Genomic DNA, 24,027 nt, shown 5'->3' with positions numbered 1-24,027 from the left:
GGAGAAGAACAGGCGGGAGGGGGGAGCGACGGGAGGAGGAGGGAGCGGTGTAAATGGTGGGCGAGTGAGCGAGGGGGAGATGATTCACACCGCCTCCGAGCCCCTCCGGCCCCTGCCCTAACGTTGCGGCGCGGCCGCCCGCTGCTCCCAGGCCCTCATGCTCTATTCGGCTGATGGGCTGAAACACGGGGCTGAAACGGGGGGGCTCCCCGTCCGCCCAGCACCACCGCCGGACCCTCCGGCAGCTGGCGGACTCGGCTGAGCAAGGTCCGGCCGCGAGCAGGGGCTCACCGACCTCGGCTACACCACAGAAACCCCAAAGGCAGGAGAGGTTAGAGCCGGGGAAGGGGGTTCCAGGCTGGGGGGGAGCTGGGGGTATGTCGGGGGGGGGTGCTTCTGCGGGAGCTTACAGAAGAAGGTGGGTTCTCCCTTCAAGACGGGCGGGAGATCTGGCCAATGGGAACAAAAGAGAGCGAGGCTGGGATTGAGCGGCGCGACCAATCGTGGGTCGTGCACGGCAGAACCGTTGGGGGGGGAGGAAGGCGGGGGCGGCTTAACCTCTGCGGCGGCCGGAGGGGTGGGGGTTGGCGGTGGGAGGGTGGGTGGAGAGGCAGCTCCCGCCCCAGGAGAGTCCGCGCAGTGGTGCCGCGTCACCTGGGTTACGCGCAGAGCCTCGCAGGCCCGCGGATGCAAGGGAGGGCGGCTGAGGCTGCAGAGGAGGCGGCGGATAGCGGGGCCGTGTCTGAGCGGGGCCGGCCGCGCCTCCTCCGTCGGTGCCGAGCGGGGTTGGCTCTTCTGCCGGCAGCTGGGCGAGGGCCGATCCCGCGGGCTCATAGGAAAAATAATAAAGAGATTATTTCTGTGCAGTGACAGCTGGGCTAAGCCCGAGCTGCGTGACACAGCGCGGCGTTTCTTACATAAATATTTAATGGAAACGCAAAGATGTTTCACTGCAGCCAGGGGTATTTCCGTTTGCAAATGTCAAAGTATTCAGGTTGAAGCTTAAAAAGGCTGCGAGGTGCCGAGAACGGGAAGGTGGGAGAGATTGCCCGTGTGCTAGAAAGGCATTTTTACTCCTCTCTGTGCTGTTTAATCCACTCATTACCTTTGAAAAAATCGGCAGACTAATATAACCAGAACTGCCATGATAAGTGCCAGAGCATCAGTTCTGTACAGAATTTAGCAACATGCCTTTACTGCATTAAACCATGTTGTGTGCTAAATTCATATTGCTGCATGTGTGTACGGAATGGCCGCTGTCTTGGTTTCTTGTCCAATGCAGGCTGAAAACCTGGCTGTCTGTGGATGAAATCCAACTTCCATTCTGAGCTCCCAGGGAGACCCAGCCTTAGTGTTAGTAATCACTTACCACTAATGCTGCCCAAAACAATTTTTAGAGCTTAAAATACAGATTTCATACATAATACATAGTACAGCACATCGTCTTGCAAGTACTTATAAATTATGAGACAGATATCTAATATACTATTGGGTATTAAACCGTGGATATTTTAGCATCTGAACAGACTCCTGCCCAAAAGCATTCACAAATTAAAGACCCAATCCAACATTGTAAATTGTAAACTTTCAATGGCTTCTGTGGGAATTGTGTCCCAGGAATGCAGTATCTAGCCTCACAGTTGGATGAAACAGATGCAGCACATTCAGTAACAAGTTGATAGCATGTACAGTCAGGAAAAATATTGTATAAAAATGGAACGTTCGTAATCATTTTATACCCTTTATATCTAAGATACTCTGACTCATGGTTGCTTCATTTACTGGCTGAAATAAAATTTTTGGCTTCTGTTACCTTGGCGGTTGCTGATACAATTATGGTACAGCAAGCTGAGGACTCTTTTGGCTCTCTCATTTTTCTTTACTAAGTTCCAGTTGAAGAATTTTAATTAGTATTTGAGCCAGAAAGAAAACTGTGTGGCTTAAAAATCTCAGGTCCAGTTTGAAGGGTCATCAGTCCCAAACAGCCTCTTTTTATTTGTAGACTGAGCAAATGTCTTACAGAAAATGTAGAAGACAAAAATAAAAAAACATTGATGTTCAAGTTAAGCCATTTTTAGTCAATTTCCGCAGTGGAACTGTAATTTATAACACTGCTCCCTTTATCTATCTGAATGTGCCCCATTCATCTGTAGTAACACTGAATCAAACATTTCTCTTGTTTTAAGACCACATCTGTTTTACTGTGGCCCCTGCACCAATTTTAATTATGTGGCACATCTGATTGGATTCAGCACCTGCAAGTGTTCCCTTTGGGAATTCCAATTAGCTTGTAAAACATTTACTCAATTGCATTCTTTAAATAAAAGTATTATTTTATCCTAACAACAGGAATACTAACGTGTAGAATAAAAAGGGGTTTTAATGTGATAAGCAGCGTATGTTGTTTGTGTATGTGTCTTCCATAAGCTTAGAGGAAAATGGTAATCCTGAAACCTAATTTCTCCAGGCTCAGCAGATGTCTGTCCTGTGTTAGTCTGTTTCTTCACGAACAGCTGTCTCACAAGTGCCTCCCCTTGTCTCTACAGAATGTCTTTTGTTTAATAATTTCTTGATATGTTATCTCCTGGTCCCACTAAGACAAGCTTTTAAAAAATCTTTTTTGGTACCTATAAGTAGTCTCTTTATAGTTGAATAGGTTTTGAAGAATTTAGCTAAAGCTATAGAACCAGACTCCCAGCTGGTTTCTTAGTAGCATTTCTACTCACCTAAGCAATTGGCTGCATATAATCAACATTTTCAGTTATAATTAACAGTTGCAACAACAATTTAATATTACCAAAATTGTTAGTTATTACAGATATGCTTCAGAATATGCTTGTGAAAGCCAGTAAACTGCCTGGAGCGGGGGTCTTTAGGTCTAGGGTCATATGGCAGAAAGCGCAGCCCTCTAGCGGCAGAGGTCGCGGGTAGTTTTTGCAAGCTGTGATTTTATCACAGGTGAGGGGTAGCGAAATATTTTTAGCAAAACAAAAACAAAAACAAAGGAAAAAAAAGCATACTATCTAGGACACTGCCTAGTGGTGCTGTCAGCCTCCTGTATTTTTCATGCTCTGAAGTACCTGTGGAAATACTGGAGGCCTGTTATATAGCTTCGTTCACAATCTGCCATGATTTCTGTGGAGGAAGGACCAATGGAAACATTTTAAAATGTCTGTTATCAGCAGAATTTCCCTTTTCTCTAATCTGCTTCCCTGCTATTCTTTTCCAACCAGTTCCATAATGGTATATCTTCCCAGTTGTTCTTCAAGCTGTTCTGAGAACTCAGTTCCTTTTCCTGTTTCTTTCAGTTATCTCCTACCAGTTAATATACTCTGTAAGTTCAAGAATAGTTAGTTCAGTGATAGTATGGAATGCAAGTTCAGTTTGCCAGCCTTATTTCTAAGAACAGTCTTGTCTGTTTAGAGGTGTGAATGGTCTCTGTCACAGGCATGAGAGCTGTCCTTAGAAAAGACAGGGGTTAGAAAGAGGGATAAACCAAAGTAATGAAATATATATGTTAACACATACAAGTCCACAGGGTAACTCTACACTGATTACTTCAGTAAACACCTCCTAAACTTAGGTTCACTGATCATCAAAATATCTGAATCAAATGTGGCCTGTTTCATGTTTTAGTGGTTCAGTGACTACCTTTGGAACCAGACTCAACCCTGTTTCTTATAGAGGTGATGGATACCTCTTCTAGCTAATAGAATGAATGGCTTGTTTTTCCTCTCATAGGAAATATGACCGAGCCCAGTAATCATTAGATGAAATATGATACCTCTTAAACATCCAGAGTAGGTAAAAGAAAACAAGTTGTGTTTTTATTCACAACAATACTGGTAGCATTGGGAATTTTCATTATCAAACAATAGCTCTAGCAATTGATGTCTGGCAAATCTTTGCTTCTCTGAAACTACAGTTACGTAAAAACTGAAAATATAACTTATTCTTTTAAGCCTTTAGCATAATGCTTTCTGTTTATGAAATGTTTTTTTCTGCAGTAGTCTATCAGCTAAACTATAGTCATTCTTAATTAAACTATCCAAGTGTTCTTCGTTTGAATACTTCATGAATTGTTCATCAGTAAATATTTTTAAATCTCATTGGAACTTCTAAATTGCATCAGTGTTAATCTTAGGAAAATCATACTCAGATTTAAGGAAGGAAGCCAAACATCTCATTTAGAAAGAAAAAAGCCTGAATATGCATTTTCCAGTATTTACATCCCCTGTATTTTACACACCTGTCTTGGATGCACATTATGGGCAACAGCTAAACTGTTTCATATTGTAGATGGTTACTGCATGGTAGCTTTCTTTGCTTTCTTTGTGGATGGTGACTTCACAGTGGTAATAATTTGACCATGCCATTTAACATAATATGAGTATGTTAACCAAAATTCTCTGCATAGAAGTGGAAGGAGAGAATGAGAATAGAAAATCAATGGCCATTTCTGCTGTCTTAGCAGAGAGATCTCCTGCTTCCTCCTACTCCACAGCATTCATCAAAATTCTTAATTCCTACAGATGTAGATCTGCTTTATGAGCTATTCTCGTGCTTTTTCTATTTTGAGGTTACCTCAAATGTTTCAGACCATTAAAGGGTATACACTAGTAAAATTATACTAGCAAACTCTTCTGTGGTAACAACCAACAAAAATACATTTTTATCTGTATAATTTATAATCATCCTTCCAAATCATAAGCTATTCTGGCAAAAGTAATCTTTTTTGTGAGTAGAATATTAGCATAGCAGAAGGATTTTCACCAATGGAAAGGTGGTTAAAGTCACATCTGTAACATCATTGCAACAGCAAAAGTTTCTAATAAAGATTTGGACATCTTTAATAATAATTTTAAAGTCTTAGTGTATACAATGCATACACAAGTTGACTAAAAATTAATTTTCAGCACAGAGAGATTTTAGGCAGTTGTTATTACTTTCATGAATACAAGGTTATGCTTGGAACTTCAGCTTTTTCTTCCCTGTGGTTTAGCAAATGCCTTAGGGTTTGCTCTTAAGAAATTATTTTGCTACACCAATGTAAGTTTATTATTCCAGTGCTTTATAGCTCTGCCTGCTTGAAAATAATTATTTCAGAATAACTGGGGATTGAAAATTCTAGTAGAGGATAGTAAAGACGTAAAACTCAGGATAAATTGGCCAGAGTGATTTGGCACATAATCTCACTGTTTGCCATAAAAACATACATCTGTGTGTCAGGGGCACACAAAGGCTATCTGGCCTGAGTAAAATGTAGGGATTACACATTGCTGCCTATCTGAGACAACATGCATTCCTTAGTGCAGTGAGGTTAGAACAGGTAGTCAATCAGTAGTACAAATGTATCTAAATTATTGAGCTACCATTTTCAGACAAAAGGAGGTTGTGGAAAATTGTTAATTACCTTGGGGTTTATTCATCTTATCATTCTATGGAAAAACATAAATGATTTTGATTTATAATTCACAAAGACCAGTATAGTGAAATCTGTATGTTTGTAATTGGATGCATGACTTGAAATCCAAAAAACATAGAACGAATAATATGCTGTAAAAAAAGCATATGTCTATCTACCTTGCTGAGTTAATGCTACATTTCTATTTATTTCAAAGGATGACAGCAGCATTGCTTCAGTATTGCAGATTTAAGCCTCCAAATCTCATCCAAGCTTACTATAAATCAATATAAATATTTCTATTGCAGTCCTGATCTTTTTTTTTTTTTTTTTTTTTTTTTTTTTTTTTTTTTTTTTTGTATATGTGAGCTCTTAAGCATTTTTCAGATAAGCCATATATTATTTTAAATTTTCCACATATAATTATAATTAGAAAAGTTTTTCTTTTTTTTCTTTTTTTTTTTGTTTGTTTGTTTGTTTGTTTTTCTTGAAAACCCTCCAGGCTGACAATAGAAATTCACAGACCTACTGGATGCAGTTTCATTGATTTCAAGGGGCTTTAAGTCACTTAATATTAAATACTTAGGGGGGAAAATAAGTAGAGAAAGGAAGGAAATTTTATAAAAGATATTAAGATAAACTGTAAAGCTTTCATGCTGTAAGAGAAAGTATTTTATATTCTAGTGGTGGTCAATTTGAATAGTTTTGCATAGATAATATTTATATATATATAGAGAGAGAGATGAAGTGTCTAGAAATATATAATTTATCATTTCTAATAAATAATAACAGGTGATATATAATTAAAATTTGGCAGGTACAGAAGTGAAAACTAAAGACATACATTCCAACAATTCAAAATCCAAGTTAATGTAAAATTTGTTATGTTGTATATATTGATAGAAACAGATACAAGCATGATGTAAAGTTGTTTGTAATTTATGAATATGTACATATATTTAAAAAAATAGGTGGTTTAGGTAGTTTCAACTGGAACAGAGAAATTCATATGTTGACACAGTAAAAATAAAATTACTGCAGAAGTGATTCATTGTGAGATGAATGCCCATACAAAGTACAAATGAGAAAACACAGAAATATGTGCATATTAGCAACAGTGCTTATAGATTCATCATAGCTTACAACAAAGGTATTCATAAGTGGACCTCCTGCCTCTGTCACATGCTGTCATTTCCTTGGATTGACTGCTGTTAGATTTCTGTAATCCTGAGCCCTGGGATCTTGTCCTACATGTTTACCCCACTTGGTATGCCTGTTAGTAAGTATTTAAAATGGAAATGAACTCTAAGCTTTGTATGTGTTTATAACAAAGGATTATAATCCCTTAAAACCCATATTTATGATTATTTTTTAATCTAGTGTATAAAATATGTGTTCAATCTGATAGCTTACATTTGCTAGTTTTGCCAGTTAAGGTTGGTTACTGCCTAGAATTTTTTTACCTTGTTAGGATGTCAAGGCGATGTAATTAAGGAATATGTTCATGGATGAAGAGAAGCATAGAATAACAGCAGCCACCATGCACATTTGTAATAGAAAGTGTTGACAGCTTTCATAACTGTAACTTACTTGAAATATAGAAAACACAATAATATTTCATGCTATAGAAGAGTGATGACAGATACAGATACACTACAACAACTACTACTTGTGTGTTTATGTTGAGATGCTAAGAAGTCCATTAAAACTATCATATCCCATCTCACCTAAAAGGTTGTTGTTCGAATCATAGAATCATGTAATAGTTTGTGTTGAAAGGGACATTAATGATCATATAGATCCAAGTCTCCTGCCATAGGCAGGGACACCTTCTGCTAGATCAGGTTAACCAAAGCCCCATCCAACATGGTTATGAACATTTCCAGGAATGAGGCATCCACGTAATCTCTGGGCAACTTATTTCAGGGACTCACTATCCAATAAATAATTTATTCCCCATGGTCTAGTCTATATCTACCCTCTTTTATTTTAAAGCCATTATCCCTTGTATTTTCACTCCCTGATAAAGGGTATCTCCCCGTCTTTCCTGTTAGCCTTCTTTAAGGACTGGAAGGCCATCAAAAGGACACCAATAGTCTTAAAAACAGCTCCTACTCTGAGCCTGTTTTCACAGAAATGATCCAGCCTTTTGATCATCTTTTGAGTCTTCTTGACTTGTTTTAACAGGTGTTTTGTTTTGCTTGCTTGGGTTTTTTTGTTCTTGTTCTTTTGTTTGTTTGGTTGGGTTTTTTTTTTGTTGTTGTTGTTGTTGTTGTTTTTTGTACCAGAGCCCCAGAGCTGAATACCATAGTTCAGGCACAAACTCACAAAAGGGCAGCAGAGGGGAAGAATCATCTCCATTGACCTCCTATTCATTTGATGTAGCCCAAGAAGCAATCAGCTTTCTTTCCTGCAAGTATACACTGTCTATTCATTTTGAATTCATCCAACACCAGTAAGTCCTTCTTAACAGGGCTGTTCTCAATCCATTAATCACCCAGCCTTTTTACTTGCTTGGGATTGCCCTGACTCAGGTGCAGCACCTTGCCCTTGTTGAACTTTATGAGGTTACCACAGGCTCAATTCTCAAGCCTCTAAAGGTCCTCCTAGATGGCCTCACTTCCCTTCAGTGCGTCAGCCACTTGCTGGTCTCCACAAGACAAGGTATCAAGCTGTTGACTGTAACTCTTTGAGTGGGACCCTATCTACCAAGTGGACAGCCTGTTAAATCCACGTCTCTATAGTTTGGATACAAGGATGTTAGGTGGGACAGTGCCAAATGCTTTACACAAGTCAAGTCCTGGTAGATGACATCAATTCTTCTCTTATTCACTAGAACTGTAACCCTGTTGCATAAGGCCATCAAATTTGTCAGATATTATTTGCCTTTAGTGAAGCCATGGTGGCACACACTCTCAGTTCTCCAGATTTATCATAGTTTCCAGGATCTGCCTGTATTTCCTGCCTAATTAACTGTTCAGTCTAAAAAGTATTTTTCCCCCCAATGAATTTACTGTGCTTTTTGACTACTTAGTGGTTTATGAAGGTGTGGTAACTGGTAGTACTAAACTATTGTACATGCTAAGGAAAGCATACATAACATGGTGATGCTCAAAAACAAGTATGTCAAAGCTTTATCAAACATTAGTAGTTAACTGTAGTAGTAAAAGTATAAGCAGTAAACACAGGTAGCACAGCCAAACTCAAAGAAATTATTTTGTATCAGAATTGGAAATATTTGATTTAGTTATGCAAATCCTCATTCACTTTATACACATGTCATATTCAACACATTTTTCCCCGAAACAATCAAAACACCAAAATGCTTTTTTCCTCTTTTCCACAACTTTTTACTTATAAGATTTCTTCTACTTAAATGTAATTTTCATGGTTTTAGGAAATAGTTATACCTCAAATGCTTATATACATCTTGTACGAATGGAAAGATTATCACAATTATCTTTTTGATTGCATGGGTGTTTTATGCATTATTACATCATCATACTGTGGAGGAACTAAGCTGTAATGTATACACCCAAAGTTTATGCATCACTTAAAAAAAAAAAAAAAAAATCAATAAAAGGAATTTATCTCTTCATTACAATTGTAACATTAATGAGAAAAAAAAAAAAACCAACAAACAAACAAAAAAAAAAACCACAAAACTGTCAGCTTTCCAGGAACATTTTGTTTATTCACAACCTCTAAAATTTCATAGGAGAATATGTCATGCAATCAAACAGAAATGCTTGGAATTATAGATTCTGCAACACTGCATTATATTGTGTGGAAGTCACTTACGGGGAAAAAAAAAAAAAAACAAAAAACAAACCAAAACAAAAAAAACACATCCTCATACTATTCAATGTCATCTTAATAAAACACACGATGACAGCAGGCATTAGTTGAATGGAAGTTTGAATTATGTTTTGTTATGATTGTTTTTGGCATTCAGTTTAGTAAAATAATATTCTTTGTGAATCCCGGCATTTGAAAACAAAGCTGAAAAGTGTAATTATTTTATGAAATTAAAAAGCTCTCCTTTGTATAGTGAATTATACTAAGTTTTCTTTAAGATGCTTGGAATTTCATCTTAATTTGCAAAGCCTTTATAATAATAATAATTTAAAAAAGATGATCTATTATAAAACAAGCATATACATCTATGTACATAAATGCATTTTTGTATATATGTGAACAAAAATAAAACACATTAATGATGTACATTTTACACACATATATGTATACTTATCCATGTATTCATGCACAAAATCATGTAGCAGCGTTGAGCCCTCTAGTGGTAAGAAGCTTCTCAGTTAGGAAGGCTTTCATCAAATGATAAGTATATACTCTTAAATGGCAGGTGTCCAAACTCAACAGCACTATTATGCCATCATGGATGTTCAGAATGACTTCTCATAGTCAGGATGGGTCTGTATTTATTTGAAAGTGCAGCTCTTCTAAAAGAAGAGTACTTATGATACACTAATGATAGTTTGTTATATCTGTTTCAGAAAAACCACAACACGTAAATGCTGTCAAACTAATACTGTCAAGTAAGCATCTTTACTCTCAACATCAAATTACATACTTCTACAGGTAAGTACTAAATAGTAGAGAGGAATCTTCTGCCTTTCAAATTAAAATGAATGTTTATCTAATTTGGCCTTTCCACACCAGAATAAAAGATTTTATTCTTCAGTGGCCACGAGCAGTGTTTATTTCAACCAGATTACTTTATTTGTGTAAATTCTACATACTAATTACCATTTTCCTGTAGCTTTTTGTCTCATTTAACTTTAGATGTTAAAAATTATAGGATTTAAAGTAATGTAGAATCTTCATTATTGATGATTTTAGTAACATGGTGGCTTTTGAGCCAGTCAGATTCTATTAAAAAAAATTATGCATGATAATCATTAAGAATATGTTCTCCATACAATGCATATATTTGGTTCCCTTTGTTAATATATGAATATGTTATAACACTTAGTATATGTTTAACACACAAACAACAACATCAGCTGTACAAATAAGGAATTGGGGTGTAGAGTGGCAGGATCTCTAGATTTTCTCATCTAATCTAGTACGTAATGAGTGAACTTTAAGAATATGAACTTTGGCTTACAAAGCAAATATGAATTTGTGCTTACAAGCAAAAAAGTCCGCAAAATTGCTAATGCATATAGAGAATTGTATACCTGTTAGAAGTTCATATAGTAGTTCAGTTTTTTCTTTGGAAATGACTCAGCCCATTCAAGAAAAGCCAAAGCCCTGCAAGGAAAAAGGTAACTGGACATACTTCTGTGTATGGTCCCCAAATGCAACAGCTGTGTTTGGCTCACACTAAGCAATAGGATCAGGCTTTGTATTTGACATAGAAGTGAGTACTTGCTTCATAAATATGCAGACAATTCACTCATTGAATAAAGCATACTAATGTCAAATTCAAAAGGGAAAGCTGGAGTTCCAGACTTTGTTACAAAGCTTGTCTGCATATCATGCATGAAGGGGCGACTGGATAAAAGAATAAAATATTTCCAGAGCAAGGGTGCTGCTTCCTTCCAATCAGTGATCACATTGCTGGTCTACCTGCAGAAGCCACTACTTGCTCTCCTGGTAATCCTTACAGTGTTGGGTTTGTCTTGTGCGTGTGTGAAAGCAACTCATTTTCACTAAAAGAATTAGAGAATACCCCTGGTATAACTCATAGTGTGACAAAGACTGCAGGGTGTCTTTGGTTGTTTGTTTTTGTTTTGTTGTTGTTTTTTTCAAAATCAATTCTATTGATTGCTTCAGTCAAATGAATTTTGGTAAGGGATAAAGATATTTATCAGTAATATGAAAAAAACTGTTGCCTTCATACTGGGAAAATACTGTAATTACTACTGGAATTGGGATGGAAGCAGCAGAAACACAGCAAACCTTCCAAAATAAAGGTATTAGTTTATAATTGACTGAATTTTAGACAACTTCCTAGGGTACTTAAAATATGAGTTTTTCATCTGAAAGTATTATTGAATGGCAGTCTGATAAGAAAAGAAATTATAGACTGCTAGTGTGAAGTCATCAAGTCAAGTTGTAGTTTCCAGTCTGCTTTCTCCTTCACATTGGATGTTACTGTCATCTCCTCTGCATCTTGCAGGTATATGTTGCATCATACAATCATGGAATCATGGAAATAATATCATGGAGAGGACTTCAAAGATTAACTAGTTCCATTCCCCCTGCCCTGGAGGGGCAGGGTTGCCGAACCTGCCTATGGCTTCATCCATACCTGGGTGAGCAGTATCCATGATCATATGGAAAGTGAAAACCCCAGCGAGTAGAAATTTTGCAAACTGAGATGGGTTTCAGTTCTTCCTAATGGTACGTGTGGCACTTTGTGTATCCATCATCAATTTCTCTACTACAGCAGAAGGAAAAAAATAAAAATAAAATAAAAAAAAAAAAAAATCTAAAATCCATAACTGCAGTATATCTTTCAGAATTGCCTTTTAATTCCCAGTAATTAGATTATGCTCCGTTTCTGATAGTAAGATCATACATGTGTGCTGTCAAATATATTTCCACTTCCCTTCAATATACCAAATAAATTTAGTTATTTATATTTTTAACATAATGCAAGATTCTCCATTATGTGTTCTTTTATGTTATTGTTTATTCTCTCCAATGTTTCTCATCTCCATTCCCCTTTAATACCAATTCAAAACTTGTGTTAGCTCTCTTTTCACAGAAGAAAGCTAAGGTTGAGATTATAATTTATGACAATACTTAAATCTACTTTAGTCACTTTTTTCCTTAGTTAGATTCTGCAATCCCATACATATAAACTGCATTTTTAAATCTGAACCACGTTCCTTTTTCTCTGGCTGTATTAAATCAAATTCTTTTGATCCTGCCTATTTCAATATCTTCATTTAGGTTCCCATACTAATGATCCATCCCTTAGTTATCAAGAGTCTGCTAATAATCTGATTATTAAACTGTATACAATGTCCTGATAAAGTTAGACACTTTTCAATAACTTTCATAGTCTTCTCCCTCCCATTCTTCATTCAAAGAGGAGATGAGGATTATTATGTAACAAATTTGAACAAGTTAAAATAACTTCCCCTTTCAAATTGTATTTTGCATACAATTTATGCATAACCTTTTGCTTGTTCATGCCCTATAGGGATCCAGCAACCAGACTCAAAATGCAAAACATGTATTGAACGAGGTTTCTACTGTAGCAAGAAAGAAATACCAAAAGCCAATGGGGAAAAAAATAAAACAATCTTGCTGATTGATCTTTTTCTGACAAAATAAAACATGCTTCTAGCTCATAGCTGTGAATTTCATGAGCTATAGTGTTTGAATAATAAATATAACACCCTTCACTTCATATAGTGAGTTAATTCAAGTGTTATGTATTGATGTAAGGACTTCTGATCACCATGCCCATACTCAATCAAAATTAAAAAACAAATACACAGAAAAAGGTCTCACAAAGAAAGGCAACCTATAGTAATTCTATACTATGGTTAAGTTACCCATGGGGAAGTTGAGAATGGATAGGTTTCAAACTAAAATGTTGTTACATAGCTTTTGATATAATGGTGCTGTTCTTTTATTCTACAGCTTAATCAGCTCTTCAGGATATTGTACATTTGGGTTGATTGAAACCTTAAAATAGATAAAATATTTCATTAAAATATTGGTTTTTTGGGCCTAGAAAAAAAAAACATGAACTATGAAATAATATACCTATTGATTCTATACTGACAAATCAAAATGGCTTTTCCTAATATTCTAATCTAAGTATAATTAAGTTAAAGTAAAATGAAGATATTAGAGATTATAAAGGAAGCTAAGACTCCTGAAGTCTCCGAATGACATTAGTTTCTCCCAATTCCCCCCCCCCCCCCCCGCATTTCTTAAGAATTCTTTCTATTCCCATTGCCAATATTTTACACAATAACATTTTAAACTACTTGAAAAGCATGAGTGTTTTAAAGCTTTAATGCCTTACTGGTTTGCTGTGATTTTTGCTGATGCATTAGAAATGTTTAATCAACTTTCTTATGGTAAAAAGTAAAGAACTTGACTCAGGTCAAAGCTAGATAAAAAAAAATCTTAACATGATAAAAAGAAAAAAAACATTAAAACAATTACTTATCTCTTCAACTGAATGAAATAGCACAACACTGTTCTGAAGTTGTATTCTGAAGGTCTAATAGTATACCAGATGCACTAAACATAATTTTAATAGTCAATTTTATGACTCATTTCTTTTCCAAAGAAGACAGTTTTAAGATAGCCCAGTTTCGAAACTGGCTAGAAAGTCCACTGATGGTGAAACTTAGTTAAGATTGGCCTGTATGGTTTACCTAATTCACCCATCTGCCTTTAAAATATGATTTGGCTCAAATATAAAATAGAATGAAATTAAAAACTATTTCTTTGGGAAGTTTAGTCTATACACAAAGCTAGACAGATAGATATTTTTAAAGTTATTAAGTGGTATATGTAGAAGTGGAACAGCTATGAAGAAATACATATATACACATTATGCATTGTCTCAGATACACAGAAATAAGTACTTGATGAAAGAAAAGGGATTTAATTAGCCTGTAACTTTTAGCAATTTAAGTCTGCTGGGAATTGGCCTGAAGTAGCTCAAATCTCAAGGTTTAGCATTACTTAACATTTCCACTTACTGGCTGGCTGCTTCCAGTATTCACCACTTCACAGTACAGCCAGTTTCTAGGACTTTACATATTATAAAAGCAACTGAAAGCTTTAACTCTGTTTTCCTCCTCTTAAAAAAATGGCCTTTATTCTCTCTATTCAAACCGCCAAGACATGACAATGCATGCAGCTCCCTAACCCAATCCACTAAACTGTGGCTATGAGGATAGAAAAAAATCCCAACTATATGCATTAAAAAAAAGTGGTGAAAATATAGTGTCCGTGTAATAGTAATTAATAATTTGTAATTTGTATCACAATTAACGAGTAGTCATGATAGCAATCACAGCTGAAAGAAAGGGCTCAGTCTGATGTTGAAGTCTTATCCTATTCTTTTCTTATGTTTAGGGTATGAAAAAATAAACACAACAGAACAGAAAATAAAGATGTTATGTTTGGACACTTAATCCATGTTAATTTTGCTTACTCTTTGAAAGGGCAGAATCCTGGCTGACCAGTGCTTAAATAAGCTAATGTACTGTTATTCAAAGTCTTGGTTGGACCTCTCTCTCTTCTGGTGCAACTTATATGTAATATCTGTAAAAACTGTACATAAGAGCAAGTTCTGGTAAATTTCAAAGAATAAAACAGCACCAACTCAGTACTAACACATTTTCTAGATCTTATTAAAATGTATTAAATGACATTTAACATTAAATAAAGATTGACAAATTCTTCTAAAAGATTTAAAAGTAGGATTCTAAAATAGATGTTACTAGTTTTTTCATACTATCTTGTTCTATTGCAACAGAAATTCATCTGCAGGGAAGTTAATAAAAATAAAATTCCTTAGCCCCTAGAGTTTTAAAACTACAGCATACTCAGTGCAACTAAATTAAGCAAAACAGTGGTCTCTGAAAAGACTAATAATTAAATAAAAACAGATTTACAAACTTCTGTCAGGACCAATCATAAATGCCATAGTAGATTTATCTGCTACCTTCCAGAAATTAGGATTATAATATAAGTATCTATTGAGAGCACAAAGTGTGTTATTTCAAAACCTTCAGTAGGTAAATCTTGTAGTATTTTCCTTGATTGCAGTGGAAAAATGGATTTTTTTCCTCACTTCCAGGATGGATTTTCTCTCTTTTTCTATTAAAACAACTAAAACTTGAGCCAGGGAAACTGTGAATGAGGGAAAAGAAATAGAAACTAAGAAAAGTAAGAAGTTTGAAGGCAACTGAAAATTGACAAATAAGTGTCAGAGCAGAAAATAATGGCAGTTTGCCAGCCAGCTGCGAAAACTAATTCAGCTTTAGATAAGGAGATTTTAAGGGGGAAAAGGACAAGCAAACTTCAGAAAAAGGAAGAAAAAAGGGAGTAAAGAATAAATCCTTAGAGCTGTGTTAAAAAAGAAACATAGGCAGTGCTTTGTTGTTTTAACTGCAGAACTGCAAGAGGGGCTTTTCATTGAGTCTTTGAATAGCACCAAAGAAATAATGAGTATAAAGTGGAAGCACTAAAGGTTTCCTTCATGCAGTAGCTTATAGACCAGTCCTCAAAAAGGGATTTTAAAGATTAGCTTTTCTAGATAAATAAAAATTACTAATGGCAATATGTGATTTTTTTTCCCACCAATCTACATATGGACATAAAAATTGTGCTGTATGTGTACATGGCAAGAAATGGCTGAGATTGTTTGACAAAGGAACAGCTGACAAATAAAACAAAGCAAAAAAAGCTCAGTGGAAACAACCCTTTCCTGGAAAAGAAAAATATTGAAAAGTGTTTTAGTGAGTCAGTATGTAATCCTCAAGAACTTTTTTTTTTTGCCTTTTGTAGGTACATCATGTTTGCTATTTCATGGTCAGAAAGCATGTAAAAGAATGAAGTGATGAATGCTGTCTGGATACAACAGCAGACCAAAATAGCAAGCTGGTATATTAAATAACATGAAGGAGGACAGTCACAGGTTTGTCCCCTCGTCTGTCACTAGGCCTTTTGATCAGGCTGTGAATAGTAAGTCAGCATGACGTAATGCTGCTGGTTATTATGCACAGACCTAATGACTGCATCTACTCTGTCCAATTACAGCATTCTCAGAAGTGCTTTTAAAACAAAATCTTCTGACCATTCAGATTATACAAAGCTTAGTGGTACCCTCAGCACACCTTGAAAATACTACCTTTTAGCTGAGGATTCCCTGCAAGTACCAGGTTCTCAGTGTGCCCTCGCATGTGCCCCCTCTGTGAACCACATCCTTTCACCTCCATTATGCATGGCTTCATTCTGTTGCATGGAATTCCCAGAGCAGCACAGCATGACCATCCAGCTTTCACATTGTACTTTAAAACACAACCCTGTAACCAAGAGAGGGGCAGGACACACAGTTCTCTTACGCTGTAGTATCCACCTTATAGATGTGAAAAACCTGACATTAAGACAACAAATCAAATTTGGGCTTGTATCAGACTTTGAATATCAGCTTTGAATAGTGTAACTAACATAAAACTCAGGGAGAGTTCACTTAGATATTTAAAATATTTCTTACATGTTTATTCAGAGAGGAAACTATGAATAGGTTGAATTGCTTTTTGCAATGGTAAGACAAAACTAAGAATTATATTCTGTTTTATTATGAACTTGTAACTCAGACTTTGAAGGGATAATTCAAATTAAAAAAAAACAAAACTTAAATTGTGTTTACGTTGTCAGCTGTAGCATTTTTATTAGCACAGATAAGTCAACTGTAAAATAAAGAAACAACATGCAGACCCTCTGCTTAAACTTAGTCTCAAACAGACTATAGAGTAGGGCATCATTAGCTGGCATTTCAATTGTGAAAGTTCCTCATTCCCTGCAAGCTTAAGCAAATGAGGAATTTAAGCCTTATGTTTTTAATGGCTACAATTTCCAACAGCTGTTTAAGACTGACAAAAGAAGTCCATAATGGTCATTATTTGTTCTTTTGGGAAGTTTCTTTGACAGTTTTTAACAACTTAATTGTTTTTCTGCTACTCAGATGGCTACACTTTTAGTAAGGTATGACAAACGAGGTTGTTGCTTTTTTGCGTTCTATGACCTGTAAGACCCTGACCTTTGTCATCATCTGTATTTTTTTTTTTTTAAAACAATCTTCCCCTATTCATAATTTACCACCATCTATCTGTACTAATGATTAATATCAGATGTGTTTGGATATGTTTTGTTTGTTTGTTTTTTCCTGGGTTGGAGGTGCATTCATTCAGTGCCTGCTGTAACTCTTTCTTCCTTTGGGTATACATATGTTATATATACTGTCTGAAATATATCCCAGTTGTATAAATGAACAATTCCCAAATGATACGAGCTTTTTTTCTTACAAACTTTTCTTATTAAACTTCTACAAGAACAAACTGAAAGAAGAAAAATTACTTTTTAAATGTATCACTTTTAACTTTTGGACATCTTCCAGAACACATGGAATTTTTCCTTCAAAGTCTTCTTCTAATATACCATGATAGAGAATTAAAAGTGAGAAAGCAGCCTATATGAGACCACCAAATTAGAATTTGTGAGCAATGAAAAAATAACTGGCAGGCATCTTTTCCTATGCAGAAATTCTTTGCTTTTAGTGGTTTGAGGTACACTGAATTTTTATAAAATATTCTGTGAAAAGATGAGATGACTAAAAAAAGTCATTTCTTTTAAAATTCATTATCTTCTTGATGATGCAGTGATTTTCATTTAAAAAAAAAAATCCTTTTAGCCAACTTTTTCTAAAAATTATGAAACTATCCCTCTGGAAAATTAGCGAAAACTCTCAGGAGAGCACAAATCAGCAACAAACTGAAACACAAACAGTATACAGATAGCATTCAGTCTTCACAGTCTATACTGGAGGACTAGTAGACCTCAACACAACTTAGACTCAGGTACTGTAAAGACCCTTAGAAGTACTTTCTATCCTCTTACTTAAAAAAACAGATGGGAGCTCAGGTAAGAGACATCTTGATGAGGCTCATAAGATTCTTGTTTCCCTATAAAGGAGTTTCGTAAGCTTTTGCAATATTCTTCTAAAACTCTTTTTCCAAATGTATATTCATTGCATGATATATCTCAAAATTAGAGAAAAGATACAGTAATGCTTTCCTTATATATATATACTTGATGCATAGAATTAGATATTAAAGTTTCTGTATGATGGAGAAATTTTATTAAATAATCTCCCCTCAGAATATTTTTCCTCTAGCATATTTAAGCTTTGAAAACTTTGAGAAAGAGCAGGGGGCAAGTGTTAGAGCTATCAGGTTATAGGGGTACTAGAAATGCATGAATTATGCAAGTTGATCAGAAGTGCAGAACTGGAAAATGTTTCTTGTGAAAGAGTTGTTAAAAATTACTTATCATCTTAATATTACTTAATCATATTAAGGAAAGACAGTAAATGTAATCTTACTAACATTACAGATGAACAATGAAGTCATTAAAATGTTTTAACAAATATTAATCTTACTTGTTTTACAGCAGTTTTTCAATCATAAAAAAACCCACACGATTCATTTTCAGTTAGTTTAGGAGACTAAATTGAGTGTAAATATCACACACACACACACAAAGTCACTACTTGTAATAAGTCTTTATCCACACAATCATAGCTCGACAGTACTTAAAACTTTTATCATCTAATCTCCATCATTATTTGCAAATCACTTAAGTATGACCTGCAGACAAAAGAGCTGTAAGAACAAAGTATTTAGTTCATTCTGTTATGAACAGCTGGTTTTGGTAATATATCTTACCTGCATCAGAGGTTTCGGCTATTAAAAAATCCTTAATTTTTTCTACTGTCTTTTATGCTGCTTTTTCTTTCCTTTTATACTTCATAGACAGTAGAACTATGCAACATTCTGCCAGTCCACCAGTGAGTTCAATGTCCTAGCATAAAAATACATATGGAAGATATTCCTTTTCCAAGGTAATGTTATTGATTTCTTTCACACACTTGCTATTGTTTGATAACATTTGTCTCCCAAGATATTTTTATACCACCTAAACAAATTATCTGATGTCACAGTGATTTTCAGTTGTCCTATCAACAGCTGAAGATATCTCAATTTCTAAAGTGAAAGGTGAATTTATTAAAAGAATTTTACTTTGTTGACAAAATGATTTCTATATCACAGCAGTTTGTAACTGTTTAATTACTTCAGAGCTGAATATGTTGAAAAACACTCATAATATCAACATAATTACTGCAAATGCTGGAAGAAGCATCCTTTCTTTTTTTGCACGTGTTTATTTACAGCAATACCCACAAACATTCAGAGTGCCCATTACTCTAGTACTGAATGCAAGAGCCTAAATCCTGCCTTTGAAGATATTGAAGATGTTATGATTGTTTACGATCTCTGTTTCTTTCACCTACAGTGAAAAGCTGTTGATAGAAAATAAAAGCAAACTGATTCTCATTCATCCTATATTAATTTTATTATGAATTAATACATATTTTCCCCAATATTTACATTAACACTGCAGCATAAATTGGGCTTTGTTGGTTTTTTTTTTTGTTTTAACACTTTAATTTTCTTAAAGACAGATTTTAACTGTTAGTAATAAATCAGTAAAGAAAGTTTTGAGTAGGTACCCTGTGGGTGGCTGCTCTCTAAGTGCTGGTAGCAGCAAGGTCTCCCATGGAGGAGGCACAGCCTGTAGACAGCACCTGTTCCATCAGGAGCATTTGTAGAACTATCTGAATTTCATAAGTAAAAATTCAGTGCCAGGAGGACCAGGGCAGCCCCAGCCCCAAGCATGCCCAGAGCAGGCCATGTACAGAAATGTTTGCATTGTTTAAAAACATAAATATAAATATATATATGGCAGAAACATGCATATCTTTTGTATCGTCCGACTTTGTAGTTCTGCAGTACACTCTTTGAATGAACAGACAGGATCAGTTACCTACAGCTCATTGTTAAAATACAAATTTTCAGAGTACAGGGCCTTGACACAATACACATTGTGTTCAAACTCCATTCAGGTTTTGTACTCTGCCTTTACAAGTGTTCTCTCTTGCAGTACTGAGACTGCTTGGAGTATTTATAAAAGTACTACTTAAAAATAATGCTTTCCTGCACTTTCACATTAAGAGCTACTTTTTACTTCACTTCTGAGGAATATAACAAAGAGTAAGCAAAAATGATGCTTCAGTTTGTTGATTTGTTTTGTTTCTCCATTTTTTCATTTGCGGAGACAAAAATAAATTCAGAATTAAGACATCAGGTGCTCCTGGCATCAGTGTTGTTTTCTGTCTACAGACAAAGCCTTGCTATAATGCCATCTCCAATACAAACTTATAAATATAACATATTTCTCCATCAAACTCAAGAGCAAATCCAAAGCCAGCTTCACTGGAGTAAGGAAGAATCATAATAGAATCTTTAACATTGGAAAACTCCACTAAAACCATCTAGTCCAACCATCAAACTATCACCACCATGCTTACTAAACTAAATAAAGAGACTGATGTGTCACACATGTAATACCTCCATGGATGGTTACTCCACCGCTTCCCTTGGCAGCCCGTTCCAAAGCACTACCACTCTTAGTGAGAAGAATTTTTTTTTTCCAGATATCTAAACTAAACCTGTAGCATTGCATAGGGTTGTTGCGAACGAAGTTATGATCCAGCACTTGGTCTTATTAAAGCTCATAAAATTGGCCTCAGCCCATCAGTACATCCAATGAAACTATGTAATGGAACTAAATTTCAAGCTGATTTGATCACAGGCTTTTTTTGTTGTTAAAAAAAAAGCAAATATAAAAACTTCCAACAGAAAAAGTTTCTGATCATACATTATTTGACATCTGTATTTTACCAAGTGTAGGATAATTAACTTATAGCACTAATTTAATTACTCTGAATTTCTTTCAGTAACTATTTGACTTCACAGTACATTTTGAACTAAAAGCACAAAGTTAAAGATGTTTGTAATAGGTTATCCTTTAAAAAAGAAAAAAAAAAATGGTATTTTTTCTATAATGATCCTCTCCCACCCATACCATCTCCAGGAACTGTGTACCAAATTAATAGCCAGTTTAAGAATAACATCCAATCCAACTACCATGCTTTGAAAGTAATATTTTAAAAAGAATTTCCTTTTACTTTGAAAACTGCAGCTTATCAGTCATCTGTTTTGTCTCAGTAGAAACCTAAAATGAGTGCATTCCTATAACCTTGAAAATCCTCATGAAATAACAGAAAAAAAAAAAAAAAAAGGAAAAAAAAAGTGCTTATTCCATTTACCTGAGAAAGTAAATCCTTCACATGTCTAAAACTTGCATTAACATGTATAGAATGTTTTTGAAAATTGCGGGGCAAGGCCTGATGCGCATCTTTATATGACAGAAAATGAGAGTTCACAGAATGCCTTACAATGGGGCAGAGTACCAGTATTTATCACTCAAAGTTTTTATTTGGAAATTCAAGGTGAACTTACTTGCTTCTCATCTTAACAGGATGACTGTTACTTGGTTTGTATATTTCACATGGTACATTGGATGTGTGTACTGGAAATTACAACACAAAAAAGTAGTTACACACATTGTTATAGGTTTCTTATGCAGGCCTAGAGGAAGTTGAACTCTGTAAGGTTTGGGTATTGCTTTTTAACAATATAGGATAAAAAAACCACAGGCATAAGCTCCTTATTTCATTTTCTCCCCCAAAAAGACAATACTGTTTGCACCTGTAAACTAACAAGTGATTAGTCAAAGGGGTGGGGAACAGAACATTAACTAGAAATGCAAAGTTGAGCAATGAAGGAATCAGGAGACAGAACAGGAAAGTGCAGGTAACTTGGAAAGACAGGAGCAGTCTGATAGATTGGGCCTTGAAATATTACTTCAGTCATCTTTTCTTTTTTCTTTTTTTTTTTTTTTTAAAGTTAGACAATGACATATGATAGTTTCCTTGACAAAAAAAAAAATAAATAAATAAAAAATAAAAAAGACTAGAACTGGTTGTTATAAGCACACAATCAGGTCTGGACAAAGATCAACAAAATACATCACTGCTTCACTGCTGGCAGGAGGATTGCTACTCAGCAGGATACTCAGAGCATCTGGCTTAGTGAGATAATTTAGTTCTGACTGGGATGCTCTGAACTGCCCTCTGAAGGATTGTATACTCCTCCACTGACTACATAAGCAGCCCAAGGAAACAATCTTTAAAATATAATAAGAAGCTGGACAATGGAAAAAATAAGCTACAATTTTTTGGAATCACTGCACCCCCCATCACCTTCAGAGGTTCATCTGTTTTCTTTCTTCCTCCACTGCAGCAGGTAGGCTGTTATTTTTCACAGCACAGCAACTGCTTCTTGAGTCAGTAGCATTTTACCAGCTAGCACACGTGCCTGTGGTTTTTTACCCTATATTGTTAAAAAGCAATACTCAAAACCTTACAGAGTTCAACTTCAAATTTGTCCATGACAAAAGGATACATCCAGTCTACTTTTTTCACTGAGTTCGTGGGGAAAGTATAGCAGTTCTTCAGGATCTCATATTAAAACTTGTGTATGACTATCTGGTGCAAGGCAATAAATATAATGCAGATTACATAATGGAAGCAGAAAAGTTACAAAGATACAAAATTTCTCCTCAAGAAAAACAATGAACAACTGTTGGAACACTTGGAAATGCTCAAAAATGTTTGTCGTACATTATATACTCCTCTTTGAACCTTCAGAACCCTGAAAATATGTATTCATTGTCACTTGAAATTTTCAGAAATCTGTCTTATTTCATAAGTATAGTAGCCCTCGGGTATACCTTCATCTTATAAGGAAGAGAGAAACACGAAGGATAGCTTTACAGTCTCCAAGTAATTTATAGATTTCAATGATATCAGACATGTAAATCCCTGTATCTGGTATATTGGCTATTTATCTGTACTGTCAGAAAAGTATAGTTATACAGGTTTCTCAAGCCTAGGATCACATGTGAAGTGATATTACACATATCCAAAACTGTTAACCTCAATTTATTCCTTAGAATTTTTTATTAAAAAAAAAGAAACCAACCAAGAGAATACTGAGAAGACACTTGGTAGGCAGTTATGTAGGAAGAATCGTTCCCTTTTCAAGTTATATGATTTGCTTCTCATTTGACATACACTTTCTAGTGTCGCTTAATGAAAATAAATAAGAAACATTGAAGTTAATTTCAGCAAAAAATATTATTAGCATCATGATATGTTAACAACATATTACTATTTCCAATACTTTTTTTCTGTTGGATTTGATCTATTCTGTGAACACAACTGTTATTCTTCATTTTACAAAAGGAATGTCTTATTGCTATTTGAGCTCTTTATCCCTAAAGAGAAGGTTTGGATAAAACTTGTTGTTACATTGTATTTTGTGAAGTGTGTACATGTAAAATACTGTCAAATTTAATGCTTTGTGAATTTTTTCACATTTTGACTGGTCATACAAAGTTTTTGTGCAATTTCTGATTCTGTATTCATCCTTAAAATAAAGTGAAGAAAACTCCTGGATTACTATCAGAATAATTTATCTGGATTAACAATCAGATTTTTATTTAATGTTATTTATATGTTTAATATTGATCATACGTTTGAAAAAAACATTATGAATTATCTTCATGGATGCATGTTGTTTTTTGTGTTTTTTTTTTTTTACCCCTTACTTTCCTCTGATTGCAGAAGATCAATGTCAAAAACTATTAATAAACTTAGAAGAATAAAACAGACCTTCTGTGGAAGTAAGATCTGACTGGATATGGAACATAAGGTAACCTCAGCAGAAATTACTTATCTTCCTACTCTGGCATTCCAGACCCTGCTTTTTATTTATTGTTTAAAAAAAAATAAAATAAAATAAATAAAAATCACATTTCTAACTATAGTAATAAAGAGAAATTAGTTCACTTAAAGGTATTTTCTT

The 24,027-nt window shown here is 35.1% G+C and overlaps 1 long non-coding RNA gene across 2 annotated transcripts; it reads left to right on the top strand.

The window, feature by feature from the left end:
- The first annotated feature begins 174 nt into the window (after nucleotides 1–174).
- Nucleotides 175–23,773, top strand: LOC140252653 (uncharacterized). 2 transcript variants are annotated; one of them, XR_011903683.1, is made up of 4 exons: nucleotides 175–331; nucleotides 9,919–10,003; nucleotides 11,550–11,773; nucleotides 15,923–23,773. It is a non-coding gene; the product is annotated as an uncharacterized lncRNA (long non-coding RNA). The 2 variants fall into 2 exon arrangements; XR_011903684.1 differs by having other exon boundaries at nucleotides 18,949–20,301.
- The last annotated feature ends 254 nt before the right edge of the window (nucleotides 23,774–24,027 follow it).

The sequence above is a fragment of the Excalfactoria chinensis genome, chromosome 5 (assembly GCF_039878825.1).
Source record: "Excalfactoria chinensis isolate bCotChi1 chromosome 5, bCotChi1.hap2, whole genome shotgun sequence".
In the NCBI taxonomy this organism is placed as follows: Eukaryota; Metazoa; Chordata; class Aves; order Galliformes; family Phasianidae; genus Excalfactoria; species Excalfactoria chinensis.
Note: the sequence above shows the minus strand (reverse complement) of the source record. Positions and strands in the feature narration are given on the sequence as shown.